The following is a 13,247-nucleotide window of genomic DNA, read 5'->3' on the forward strand; positions in this document are numbered from 1 at the left end:
ATTCTGTGGTCTGATGAGACGAAAATGGAACTCTTTGACGTGAGTGCAAAGCACTGCATCTGGCAGAAACTGAGCACAGCTCCTCACCCATCCAAAATCATCCCTACCGTGAGGCATGGTGGTGGTGGCATCATGTTATGGGGATGCTTTTCAGCGGCATGGACTGGAAGACTTGCAAGTATGGAGGGAACAATGAATGGAGCCAAATACAAGCAAATCCTTGAGGAGTTGGCTGTCTGATGTTGGCTTTATGGTTAGGATGCCCAGCTTTGGATCCTCGGATCCTGAGTTCAAATCCCACGTTGCTGTTGAATTAATACCAGGTAGGGTTAACTCGGCCTGTCATCCTTCCGAGATCGGCAAAGTGAGTGCCAGCATGCTGGTATGCTGTCGGAGTGGCGACCCATCCAGGATTGTGCCCAATAGCCAAGGAGACTGTTGAAGCAGCACCAACGATCTGCACAGAGCATGGTCCCAATCTCCTCCTCCTTGAGGAGAACCTGCTTCAGAGTGTAAAAGACCTTCGACTGCGGCGAAGATTTACATTCCAACGGGACAATTACCCCAAGTATTCAGCGAAAGCAACACTGCAACACCACAAAGTATTGACTTAGAGGGTTGAACACCCACTGACGAAAGAATTTCAACTTTTCAGTTTTCATTAATTTGTAAAAATTTCAAAAATATGTTTTTCCTTTGTCATGAGGGAGTATTTTGTGTTGATCAGTGACAAAACATTTTAATTTAATCCATTTTGAAGTCAGGCTTCAACACAACAAAATGTGAAAAAGTCGAGGGGTGTGAATACTTGCTGCAGGGATTGCAGGTTTCACCCATAAAACACCACAAAGGGCACATTGGTGTCTTTATTTTCTTTCTGCCGTGACATCCTCCGGGTGGGTAACTGGTGCACTCGCTTCAGTGCCTCGAGGTGGAAACGGAACACTGTTGTTTGTGTCCTTTATAACATCCTTTAAAACAGTAAGTTTCCTATTTTGGATAATTTTCAATTTTGTTTCAATTTTTTCAGGAAGCTGAAAACTCTTATCTTCCTCCTCTCCGTGCATGTGCGATCGGGATGGATTCATCGCCAAAGTAATGACAAACTTCAGGTTTGTTTCCCAATTAAAGTTCCAAATATAACTTTCAACTGAAATAGAGTTGATCCTCGAACATAAACTGATGTTTGTCGACAGAGTGACGGACAGACAAAGTGAACAAATTGCTTAACTCCACCTTTCGCTTCGTAGGCCTGCGGCAACAAAAAAACAAACTAAAAAACAAGCAGTCATAGACTGGTACTTACGAAATCGTCAACTTGACCTCTGTCCTTGTCTAATAAAAGCTGTCTCCAGAGAAGTTTCTACGATGATTCTGTACCAAACCATCAAAAATCGTAACGTCGACCGAAGCAAAAATCTCCATTTCTCCACGCAATAATTTTATATTATTTTATCAAAGTCACAAAACCATAATATTCGGCCATCCACCAACAATATTTACATAATCCGACGGTTTAGCGAGTCAGGCATGCGATGATAACCTTTATTGGGATAAAAAATTACTTTTGAACACCATCTTTATCGAAAACACCGTCAGCGCGCACACGCAAAACCTTTACGTGATCAATGTCGCCTCTGCTCAAGTGCACTGCACCACGTGACGACCCGTGACGCGGCAGGTGCAATATTTTTTATACAATCTTAAAACGTCTCCAAAACATCCGATTTTTACCAAAATTTCGACAACCGAGTTTTAAGCGTCCTAAGCGATCGCAAAACCGAAGACAAAATTAAAATCGAAGTTAAAACGAACTCGTAACGTCGAGCGAAGCAAAAATCTCCATTTCTCCACGCAATTATTTTATATTATTTTATCAAAGTCACAAAACCGTAATATTCGGCCATCCACCAACAATCTTTGCATAATCCGACGGCTCAGCGAGTCAGGCATGCGACGATAACCTTTATTGGGATAAAAAAAATGACTTTTAAACACCATCTTTATCGAAAACACCGTCAGCGTGCACATGGAAAACTTTTGCCTGACTCAACGACGCGTCTGCTCGAGCGCACTGCATCACGCGACGTGTCGAGTGAAATATTTTTTATACAATCTTAAAACGTCTCCAAAACATCCGATTTTTACCACAATTTCTACAACCGAGTTTTAAGCGTCCTAAAGGCCCAGTCACACCTTGACGTTTTAGCCAGCTTATGCCGATTTTTGGGAAATTTGTCTAAAACGCTGTTACACGTCGAATAGGTTATGGGTAAGTTTTGATAACATTGTGAGCACGCTGAAAAACACTGCCATACGTCATTGTACGCTGGCTTTAAACGTTGTACTTTTCGGTTGTCCTCAAATTTTCCATGCTTGAAATTTTAAGACTTATGCCAGCGTATGACTCACACGTTCCGCATAACGCTGGCCATAAGTTGAAGGCATGTTACGCGATCGTTGACACATGTCGACACACGTTACTTGTAAGTTATCATAAGTCGTAACACGTCGAGGTACTGTCTCGCGTACCCGAAACTTATTTCTAACCTATGAGTAACGTGTTGTACTCACGTTACGCGATCGGTGACACACATCGACACACGTTACTTGTAAGGTGCTCATAAGTCGAAACACATCAAGGTAATGGTTAGCGTCAGTGTTCCAGACTCCCTGGTTTTATTTATTTATTTATTTTTTCTTCCTTCCTTCGGCATGATGGTGATTTTGACACTTCGATTTCTAGTGCGGTTATAATATAATATAATTAATAGGCTGCCGCTCAACGATTTAAATCATAACCGCACTGTACACTGAACACCGTCATACCGAAGAAAAAAAAACCGGGAGTCTGGAACACTGACGCTAACCATTACCTTGACGTGTTTCGACTTATGAGTACCTTTCAAGTAACGTGTGTCGATGTGTGTCAACGATCGCATATCGTGCGTACAACTTATTCCCATCGCATGCGGAGCGTGTGTCATACGGCAAGTACGTCGTAAAATTTTCAACATGTTTAATACGACGTATTAATTTAATAATAATACGACGTACGATAGCGTACTTTAGCGTTCTATTCACGCATACCAAACTTACCCATACCGTATTCGACGTGCGCCAGCGTTTTAGACGCATTTTTCAGAGGTCGGCATACGCTGGCAAGATCGCCAAGGTGTGACTGCGATGTTGACAGTTCCATTTCTGCGGCGGTTATGATTTGAATCGTTGTGCGGCAGCTTTTTCATAACCTACGCCACGTCATCGTCGGCGATGCATGCAGCGCGCTATGCATAAGTTAGACTATCGTTGGGCATAGGTTGTGAAGGCCAACAACAGGTTCAGCATTCGTTGGTATAAGTTATCTATAACACAACGAAACGTTCTGTGTCCGTTACTAATACGTTATGCATTTGACCAAGTCGTTATGAATACGTCCGAATCTTTAAAAAAAAATCAAAAGTTCAACGTAAGCCAGCGTTTTACATACATTTTAATACGTTGTCATTGCTGGCTAAAACGTCAAGGTGTGACTGGGCCTTAAGCGATCGCAAAAACCGAAGACAAAATTAAAATCGAACTTAAAACGAACTCGGAACGTCGAGCGAAGCAAAAATACTCCATTTCTCCACATGAATTTATGGAATTATGTTTGACCTCACTGTGACCTTGACCTTTGACCGATTTTCACCAAAATCTAATCAGCGCCAGCCATCACCCTCCTGAATCACGTGGTGTAATTTGACATTGGTAGCTTCTTCCGTTCTCGAGTTATCGTGCCAACAAACACACAAACAAACACACAAACACACAAACAGAGGACGGAAGTCATCAATATATTTCCGAAATCTTTAGATTTCTAAGTAATAATTGAGCTTCATGTGTTCCACCAGTAGAAGTACCCGTCGCTTCCCTGACGGATATAATCAAACGACGGCACCTTGTACTTACAAACATTATGCTCCATTCACTCCATCATTTTCCCGGGGTCATCTTCCCTCTGCTTGGAAGTCAGCTGATATCATCTTTATTTACCATCCTTGCTGCTTATATCTGTATCTGGCGTGAGCAAAAATCACCTCCACTTCGCTGCGAAGCTCATTGTTGTTTGCTTTGGTTTGAACCTCCGCTTGAAATGAGTGAAATGAAACATTCCCCTTCCCTCGTGCTGCCTTCTCCTCCTCTTGCGCTGCCTTCTCTTCCCCTCAAGCTGCCTTACCTCCTCACGATGCCCCCTTTCCCTCATGCTGCCTTCCCATCCCCTTGTGCCGCTCCCCCTCCCTCAACAGAAATGAATTACCAGATCACGGCAGGATAGCCGAGAGGTACGCATGCTCGCTGTCAGCTGTCTCGCCTGGGTTTGAATCTCGACCAAGCTATAAACTGTCATCCCGGTGTTTCACAGGCAGGGTGATTCATAAATGTGTGTGTTGTCTCCCAGATGGGTGTTAAACTCGGCGTCACATCTGCCTGGATCCCCCCTCCTCTCCACCGCCACACTTTCTCACCACCCCTCTTCCTGTCCCTCTCTCACCCCTATCCCTCTCTCTCATCCCTATCCCTCTCTCTCATCCCTATCCCTCTCCCTAACTCCGATCGGTCTTTCTCCTATCCCATCCCTCTCTCTCCTCACCCTATCCCTCTCTCTCTCTCCTACCCCTCTTCCTCCTCTATCCTTCCCCTCCCTCCTCCCTCCTCTCTTCCATCCTTCCCATTCCTCCTTTCCCTCGTCTCCTCCCTCCTCTCCCTCTTCCCTTGAATATTCCCATCAGCGAAGCGACAGGAAGTATTAGCTGGTAAACAAGTGAACAAACACGAATTAAGCTTTATATTTTTCATTTCCACACTTTCCTCAATTAAAAGAGGTTATGATAAACTGTAAATTATTTATTTAGTCAAGTGCTCATGAGAGTTCAAGTCCCTGACCCTCAGTGATGGGTAATGTTGTTAAACGTGTCCTTTATGATCCATCCATGAAGACCACACTCTGAACAGAGAGAGCATCAGTGCTGCTACAGCAGTTACCTGGGATATTGGACACAATCCTGGACAGGTGAACACTCTTGACACAGGATACTCAAACGGCTCAATCATCCCAGCAAACTGCTATCACTTTGCCAACCTCAGAAGGATGATAAGCTGAGTCAACCCCACCTGGTATTAATTCAACAGCCAAGTGGGATTTGAACTCAGGACCCAAGTAAACCAAGCCCACCACCCGAACCATTAAACCAACACCAGGTATACCTTCAGGATATTTTACCAAAACAGATCAACAGAGTCGGTACAAACACACCTATCCAGTGATAATGGTTTCATAACAGTTCTTACAGCAGGTCAAAGGTGGAGGTCACAGCTTCAGGTCAAAGTTTCGTGAAAAAAATATTTTGGGGTCAAACTTTGACCTTGAACTTGTGACTTCCATCCATCGAGCAGAATTAATTCGTTTCCTGGTAAACTCTCACCAACTCTGTTTTACAAACAGCCCACTGGTTTAGTGGTAACTAAGTTCACCCTTCACATCTTTAAATATAATATTGAACATAATTTGGTCTCAAATAAGGTTGGGACAGCCGAGCTATAAACTCCCAACCTGGTGATGCACAGGGATGGTGTTGCATCAGTGAGCATACCTTCCTCTGAAAGCAAAGGCAAGTCTCTTGTCTTCTCATCCAGTGATTTATCGAGAACGTTAAAGATGCTACTGCAGTCCTCAAGAACAGGTCATTGTGTGCCGGTGCAGAGGCCCATCATCACAAGTCAATCATCTGATTTGTTGTAAACGAGATTAAAGAGGACTCGCATGATGAACTCGAGGGGAAGCACTCGGTTGAGCGCAAAACCTCCGCCGCCAATACTGCTGGGTCACTTAAGTGAACCTGATATCCTATTCATTGTTGGTCAAAACGTATCAGACTCCATTGAACCACGATTGAATAAACAAATCTAGATCGACGCGCATGCAGAAATGCTAAAAAAACAAATCGAAATTTTTTTGAAAAAAAGTTGCAAAATTTTCTGTTGTTTTTTTTGTACCAAGTCCAAAATCTAATGGCATGATCCTTGGACCATACCTAATCCCCCCACCAAGTTTCGTCGAAATCCGTCCAGGAGTTTTTCCGTAATACTGTTCACAAACAAACAGACAGGGGTGAAAACAGTAACCTCCATCCATCTTCGATGGCGGAGGTTAATGAAGTGATGAGGTATAAAATGATGTCATACATGTACAAGAGGGAGGGTAACATGTGAACATGCAACATGATGGATGGGATTTCTATTATTCACAATTCAATTCCGGCTCCGCTCCAGACATTGTGACATTCACTAAATCAATGAGTTCCTGTGTTAGTACACAGCACGGGAAACACAAGTTCTCGGTACGGAGTGAACGTCACGTACCGGGTATGGACCCCTTGTCCTCGGGTGAACCGTCCATGGACCCGCGGTCTTCCTGGAGAACCTCTCGGACCGACCACGTATCCTCCATCGGAGCCGCTCGTGGATCCCGGGGTGTTCGTTCTCAGATGTCAGGTCATGGTGGACCGCACGTCGAGTCAGGTGAAGGACGGTACGCTGTGGTAACCGAGTGAAGAGCGCGAGCTGTTTGGGGAAAAAGCGAACAGGGAGATCGCGGTGTCTGATTGGTTCCCGCCACATCACGTGTCCATGATTTAAAATAAATACAAAGATTGAACGTTTCGTTTTAACGGATTGTTTGTGTTTCAGATTGTGTTGTGAAAGTGGAAAATCGAGTCCGAGTTCGTCGATGATTATTCCCTCGACACGAATCAATGTTCTTTATTTTCTGTTTTTGTATTTATCGACAATCTTCCCTCCATAACGGAGTATATATGGGTTTATGGGAATGTGGGTATATGTGTGCGTGGGTATATGGGTATGTGGAAATGTGGGAATATGGGTACGTGGGTATGTGGGAAAGTAGGTATGTGGGAATGTATTGTTGCGGCCACGGGTACCGAGACTCCAGTTTGTCACTTAGGGGGATTAATCCCTGGTTGTCCTCAGTAGAGCCGGACCTGGGGCCACCACTCACAATTATCGTTGTGGTTCGGTGGGTTGTTTTAAAACGACGAACTCCACCCAGTTAACCACGAGTTCCAATGTCCACCGTCTAATTATTCCATTTCACTGGAGGTCACGTGGTTACCTAAGCGGGGAGCGCGCCCTCGGCAAAGCATCAATGTTATCTCTTGATCTCTCTGACAATTCCAAACCAATGGAAGGAAAGGACAAACACGGACAGGTTGGAAATCGACAAATGATTTATCTATCTATAATTCCAGCGATCTCTGTGTGTGTGTGTGTGTGTGTGTGTCTGTGTGTGTGACCGCTGTTTCTCGACAACCTCTGGTCCGATCTAATTGAAACTTGCCAGGTATATTGCTGGGGACCTGAGGATGTGCCTTTTCGAGGTTTGATATTAATCGGACAAGTGCTTCCCAAGTTATGGCCATTTATTTACCAACCAATGACAAGACACGTTGTTGCGTGGGCGTGGCCGATGGGGAAGGGAAGCACAGCCACGTTCCCCATTACGGGTTACAACGTTCGGGCTTCCGGAGAGTGATGACTTCGTGTATTCAAATAATTTCTCGATTTCTGATGCGCATTTATAGATAAACACAATGGCCCAAGTTCTGATCGTTTTCATATTAGACGGTGTATAAATTTCGGGAACATCAGAGCGCTGGTATGCTCCGAACCAGGAAGTAAATTTTTTTCTCTCTCTTCTCTTCTCTTTTTCCTTGCCACGACATTGCGAAAAGGTAAAATACGTTGGCGCAAATTGAATAATTGGGTATTAAAAATAAATTGCGAATAATCGTAATTGCGAATAATATCGAACTTCCGGGTCACACACGTACGGGCACGTGAGAGCGAAGAAACGGCCTGTGTGGTTTATTTATTTATTATTATTATCATTATTATTTTTTTTACGGTCACGTACTCGTTCATAATAAAATTAATAAATTAAAAGAACTTTTTATTTTCTGAGGAAAATAAAGAATAAATTTCAAAGCAAAATCAATGAAAATGCCAGAAAAGAGAAAAAGAGCAGATGTTTTTCAGGGGGGGGGGAGAGTTGTTCCAAACCCCCTCTTTTTTCTTTGTATCCCTTGTCGAGGCTCGTATGAGAGCTAACATACAACGCACAGCAAGGGGGGGGGGATGAGACATGAGGGGCGGGATTGGGAAAGATAAAACAGTGGGGAACAGAGACATTAGGAGATCTGTGGAAGGGAGAGGGATGGGGTGGGGAACATGGGGAATACAAGATGGACATTACAGGGACTTTAAGGAAGGAAATCAGGGAATTTGAAGAAGGTGGGCTTAGTTGGATTATGGGGGTAGAAAAGATCGAGGATTTGGATGGGGGATGATAAGAGGTGGTGGTGCATAGCTGTTTTGAAGGCCTGGAGGGAGGAATGGGATTGGATCGAGTTCGGGAGTTTATTCCAAAGGCGGGAAAAAGAGGAATGAAAGAGTTAGGGTGAGCAGTGATTCGTGATTTTGGTAGTGATACCAGAAGGGGTTTGTTGGCGGACCTTGAGCACCCTACGGAAATGTGGTGGGGACAAATCACAGAAAGAGCAGGGCGGGCGAGGCCAGAAAGGAGACGGTAGAAGACAGAAAGACCACCGACCAGCCTGCGGTGGGAGAGTTAGAGGCCCAAAGACAGCCTCATCGCAGGAGATGCCAATGATCCGAAATGCCTTGGTTTCCACAGCATGAAGCCGAGAAAGGTGGGAGGCAGGAGCACCAGTCCAGAGGGGAGAGCAGTACTCCATCAGGCTACGGACAAAAGGTTTGTAACCGGTCAGGAGCTCAGGTGGGCTGAGGAAGGACTTTGCACAATGGAGGATTCCCAGTCGGCTACTGGCTTTGGAAGTGAGGTTTGAAATGTGGCTTTCCCAGGAAAGGTCATCGCAGATAGAGAGACCCAAAAGCTTGAAAGAAAGGACTTCATCTGGAAGATTGTTGAGAAAGTGGATGGGGGGGGGGTGGTTCTCAACGGTCCTTTCGGAGAGACATCGTGAGAGTGTGAGATTTGTCCGGATTGAAAGACATGTTCCACGTGTTGGACCAGTTTGTGATTTTATCCAGATCTGCAGTAAGCGAAGAAGCTGCTGCTTGCCGCTATGAGGGTTGACAGATGGTACAGCAGAGGGTGGAGTCATCAGCAAAGAGATAAAGAGGATTTTCCAGAGTCAGAGAGATCATTGATGAAAACCATAAAAAGAACAGGGCCCGGAATGCTACCTTGAGGAGCTCCAGCCTGGACAGGAAGAGGCGATGAAAGAACTCCATTTAGGGCAACACGTTGACTGCGACAAGATCGGAAGTCTGTGAGCCATGAGTGGAAATGGCCTTAGATACCATCGGAAGAGAGTTTGGTGAGTAGGGCAGGGTGCCAGACCGTGTCAAAAACACGTGATATGTCAAGGGATATGGCTCTGATATCATGTCCGGCATTGAGGACCTCCATCCATTGTTGGGTGAGCAGAAGCAGCATTTCTAGGGTGGAGTGACCTGCTCTGAAACCAAATTGCAGATCGGAAATCAAGCCATTGGAGAAGAGGAAGGATTTAATATCTGAAGCGATAATGGATTCCATGACCTTGCTGATGATTGGCAGAAGGCTGATTGGTTTGTCATTGCAGGGATCTGTTTTTGCACCTTTTTATGCAGGGCAGTAATGTTTGCTGATTTTGAAGCAGATGGCAGATGACCTTTGGTAAATGAGAAGGTGAATAGAAGAGAGAGAGAAGGTGAGCAAGAGCAGAAGAGCAGGTTATCAGGACACGTGGGCTGATGCCGTTTGGACCGGTTGCAGAATCTGAGTTGAGGTTTGACAGCAAGCTCTCCACCTTGTTAAGGGGGAAAAGGAGGTCAGGGACAGTTGAGTGTGACTGGGTAAGGTGGGTAGAGAAATTGATGGGTTTTGGACACAAGATTTAGCTGCAAACACCGAGTTTAGGCATTCAGCCTTTTCACGTGCGGTATCAGCAGGGCAGCCATTTGAGGTAAGGGAGGTGATGGAGGGGGAACATACACCAGAAACAGATTTCATTAGACCACACCAGGATTTTGAGGAGGGAGAGAGGTTTGAAATTTCGGACTTGAGTTTGGAAAGATGTTGTTTTCTGGCTCTCCTGAGGGGAGATACACACCTTTTCCGAGCGTTATGCAAGGAACTGAGATTACCCTCAGTTGGGTTTGCTTTCCATGAGGAAAAGGCAAGTTGTTTCAGGACAACTGCCTCACCACAAGCTTCAGTGAACCAAGGGCGATAGTAAGGGCAGGACAACTGAACACGAGAGGGGATAAATCTGTGCATGAGGGAGAGCAAGTTTCTTTGAAAGAATTCCCAGGATGAGTTGATGTTGGAGAAAGTAGAGATAGGAGTCTCTAAGTTTGATGGCTGCTTGGAGACCCTGCCAGTCGGCTTGAGTGAAATGACAGACTCAACGGCGGTGAGGTGGTTCTCTGATAATAGCCAGAGAGATGTCCACTTTGACAAGGACGTGGTGAGAAGAACCGATTGGAGCAGAGAAAGAGCAGCAGATATTGTCAGGGAAATTTGTCAAAATCAGATCCAGAAGAGATGGAGTACCATTGGTAGAGATCCGGGTCGCGAAGTTGACCGATTGAGTCAGTCCCAATGAGTCTCAGAAAGCTTTTGCTGAAGTGCCATGACAGGTGAGAGAGGTACCCACACCTAGCCAACTGGAAAGATGACAATTGAAGTATTAAACATATGTTCCACATCACCACTCGATCATAATTGTGAAGTTCCATGGTGATTGACAAAGCTGTTCCAGAGAAAACATTAATTAATACTTTCTTCAATCCAATACGGCTGCCAAACCATGTGACCTATGATGTCATGTGTGTGAACCTCTTGTTCCTCATGGATAGGCGGTAATACGTGTAAAGTTTCAGAGGTCCCAAGTTTTTTTTCTTTCTTTCCAGATTATAAATCTTTCCCTCGCCTTTTCAATACGGGCTGACTTTCCGACCTCAGGACCAAAGAGCCATGTGTGATCCATCCCAGCACCCAAAGGGCTGCAGTCTTGACGCCATTCTGTCTCGAGGATGATCAAAACATCGTGGGATGATCTCACCCCCTCAGAAAACTCCTCCCAACCTTAAGTTCATAAATATTCCTTCTCCCTTCAAAATTTAGCTGAGCACCAGATGGCTGCTGCAACAAAGCTGCGAGTGATTCTTCCCTGAACCCTCAACATGTCAGCGATGGCGTCAGCATGTTTGGAAGGTAAATAGACCTATGGGTCCTCCAGATTGGTATTTCCCCCATATTTTCGTCTCACTGAAAACGACAGAAGAATTCAAAGTTTCTATGTACTGCTGAGTCAGGGAAAGAGTATGTTGCTTGTGTTGCCTCGATTCTCAATATCGATGTTTGTATTTGTTTTTCCTGTTTTAATTTACTCAAATGTACAGGAGGAATTGAGAATTTCTTCGACACACGCTTGGAACAACATCACCCGTTGGATACAGAAATACTGTATATTGCACAGACAAGTCCTCAACCCCCCCCACCCCCCCCCAAAAAACCAATAACTTTTCCAATCATTAATTTTTCTGTTTTTGAGACACTTGTGGGAGACCTTGATCACAGAAGAGACCCGAACATAACAGAAGGAAAAGAACATCTTGGAAGGGGGTGGGGGGAGGGGGGAGGCGGGGACACAACAACAACAAGGTGGAGGGACAATGGAGGGTCACTTGGATTAAGAATGGGCATGGGGAAAAATGAGATCATAGAGAGGCGGGTGGACAAAGGGGTGAACAAGCTGGATGCAAATACTTTCCCATTTAATTCTTCTGCACAAAACTGTTCAAGCTCAGTCAAGCTGCGTGGGGAAGGTTGATGGACAGCAATCCTCAAGTCATGCCACAGATTTTTGATTGGATTTCGGTCGGGGCTCTGACTGGGCTACTGAAGGATATCTTTTTGTTCCTTATCCGCTTCAGTGTGGCTTTGATTGTGCTTGGGGTCGTTATCATGCTGCAAGGTGAACTTCTGTCCCAATTTCAGTTCTCTCGCAGAGTGCAGCAGGTTTTCCTCTGATTTTTCTGTCTTGTATCTCCTCACACCCTCATTTTGTATCTCCGAAAGGACCGTCTGGAAACCCCCTCAACCCCTCACCCACCCCATCTACTTTCTCAATATTCCTTTTTTCGAAGTCTTTTCATTCAAGCTTCTGGGTCTCACAATCTGCTATGATCGTTACAAGGAAAGCCACATCTCCAAGCTGGCCTCCAAAGTCAATCGCCATCCTGGCATCCTCCATTATGCTCAGTCCTTCCTTGGAACACCTGATATTCCAACCATTTACAAAACTTTCATCCACAGTCTGATGGATTACTGCTCCCCCTTCTGGGGTAGTGCTAATTCCTCACACCTCACTTGACTTCATGCTGTGGAAACCAAGGCTTTTTGGATCATTGGTATTTCCTACGATGAAGCTGAGCCTTTGGATCTCTTACTCTCTCACCAGAGGCAGGTCAGTGGTCTTTCTGTCTTCAACCATCTCTTCCCTGGCCATGCGCCCCCCCCCACCCTGCTCTGTCTGTGATCTGTCACCGCTGTATTTCTTCCGGGTGTGAGGAGTGTTATTAAATGGCCACATTTGAGCCATTGTCAATACATATATATTAGTTGGATGCAGGGATTCGAACCAATTTTCTTGTATCCTTCAAAATGTATTTTAAAACTCTTTATAAACTTAGTTGCACAATCTCGCCTACCACATGTCCTTTACTGGTAATACTCCACCTTATCTTAGCTTTCCGAAGCATTCCATTCTGGTCACACTCTCTTGGGTAGTTTGAAATGCATTTTAAAATCTTCATAGCCTTCAGTCACCCTGTTTCTACCAGTAAGCTCACCATATGCATTGGAAAGACATTGTTACAGTGCTACACTCTATTCTGGTCACCTCACTCGGCCCATCCTTGGGGAACTAAAAGGTTTTTGCTTTTGCAGTGATCACAAGCCCAGATTTTGGGGGGAAAGGTTGCCTAAGATAAATTCCTGGGCCCAAAGATAAGTGGCTTGACTGTTCCACCCTCCCTTGTGGGAGGAAGGGCAAACTCTGCAGCACATATTTGGGTATTCACATAGGGCTCTTGTCACACCAACCAGGGTTAGAGTATAACCAGAGATAGATTGGAATTAGAGATAGAATATATAT

At 44.9% G+C, this 13,247-nt stretch overlaps 1 protein-coding gene across 1 annotated transcript in view; it reads right to left on the reverse strand.

Moving 5' to 3' along the window:
* LOC147007705 (uncharacterized) overlaps window positions 1-13,247 on the reverse strand; it is a 79,736-nt gene that overhangs the window by 46,622 nt on the left and 19,867 nt on the right. The window lies entirely within an intron of this gene.

The sequence above is a fragment of the Eptatretus burgeri genome, unplaced genomic scaffold (assembly GCF_056783735.1).
Source record: "Eptatretus burgeri isolate ZD-2024b unplaced genomic scaffold, Ebu_testis_v1 Ebu_testis_scaffold_44, whole genome shotgun sequence".
NCBI classification, from domain to species: Eukaryota; Metazoa; Chordata; class Myxini; order Myxiniformes; family Myxinidae; genus Eptatretus; species Eptatretus burgeri.